We start from the raw sequence: 312 nt of genomic DNA, 5'->3' as shown, positions 1-312 counted from the left end.
TCCTGTCCTGTTTTCTTTCTGCTTAGCCCTGGGGATTTTGTTACAGTGGGGCGCAGAGACCAGCTAAGTTCTTGGGCTCTGCCTTGATTTTACCTGGTCTAGGAATGGCTTCTCCCCACAGACCACAGGGCCTGGGAAACCTGGGAGCAAATGAGGCCCCTTCTGAGTCATTTTTGGGTCTACGCTCTCTAGTAAGATCTAGAAACAGACCATTATCCCAGATATACGTAAGATGGACTATGCTGGCCTCTTGGCCACCAAGTTGGGGGATTTGGCTTAGAAAGACCATGTACCATTTATCAAGGGCTTACC

This window comes from Rhinolophus sinicus, linkage group LG06 (genome assembly GCF_036562045.2).
Source record: "Rhinolophus sinicus isolate RSC01 linkage group LG06, ASM3656204v1, whole genome shotgun sequence".
In the NCBI taxonomy this organism is placed as follows: Eukaryota; Metazoa; Chordata; class Mammalia; order Chiroptera; family Rhinolophidae; genus Rhinolophus; species Rhinolophus sinicus.
Note: the sequence above shows the minus strand (reverse complement) of the source record.